This window comes from Etheostoma spectabile, chromosome 23 (assembly GCF_008692095.1).
Source record: "Etheostoma spectabile isolate EspeVRDwgs_2016 chromosome 23, UIUC_Espe_1.0, whole genome shotgun sequence".
Classification (NCBI taxonomy): Eukaryota; Metazoa; Chordata; class Actinopteri; order Perciformes; family Percidae; genus Etheostoma; species Etheostoma spectabile.
Genome location: NC_045755.1, coordinates 5,310,252 through 5,310,751, shown reverse-complemented (window position 1 = coordinate 5,310,751; position 500 = coordinate 5,310,252). Strand labels below are relative to the sequence as shown.

The 500-nt window shown below is 44.4% G+C and overlaps 1 protein-coding gene and 1 long non-coding RNA gene across 2 annotated transcripts in view; one reads left to right on the top strand and one right to left on the bottom strand.

The window, feature by feature from the left end:
- abcd2 (ATP-binding cassette, sub-family D (ALD), member 2) overlaps window positions 1-500 on the bottom strand; it is a 20,818-nt gene that overhangs the window by 6,878 nt on the left and 13,440 nt on the right. The window lies entirely within an intron of this gene.
- Window positions 1-500, top strand: part of LOC116672934 (uncharacterized) — a 17,280-nt gene that overhangs the window by 12,101 nt on the left and 4,679 nt on the right. The gene's annotated exons all lie outside the window — the stretch shown is intronic.

Genomic DNA, 500 nt, shown 5'->3' with positions numbered 1-500 from the left:
CAGGTTTTTGTTGGTCAATGGCGCGATCATTTTCTGCTGCCTCGTGATAGCAATACGCAAGAATGCACCTGAACACATATCCCTGTAAGACCAGCACACCCATGGGCGAACAGATGGGCGCAGGTGCATCTGCTACTTTAACGACGTGGGGGGTGGACGGAAAATTGACAACTGCGGTCTTAAAACTAGCAAAGAAACTTGTGTTGGGCTTTGCGCTTAGTGCAAGATAGGGCCCTAAATTATTATCACCATGTGTTACAATTCATTTTCAGTTGCCTGAAATATCTGGTCCTTTAATCCTAAAAAGGTCAGTAGTGACACTTTGGCTAATTCTAGCTACCTTTAGTCTTTCACTGTGGAGACACATGGCTGATTTAGTACACTGATGATGCTAAAGCCAAATGACTGTAATACAGAGAGAAGTGTAACAGAGGAATTATTGTAATGGGAAATTTTCAAGAAAGGGAAGTTTGGGGTCCCCTGCTGGAGCTGCTGCCCCT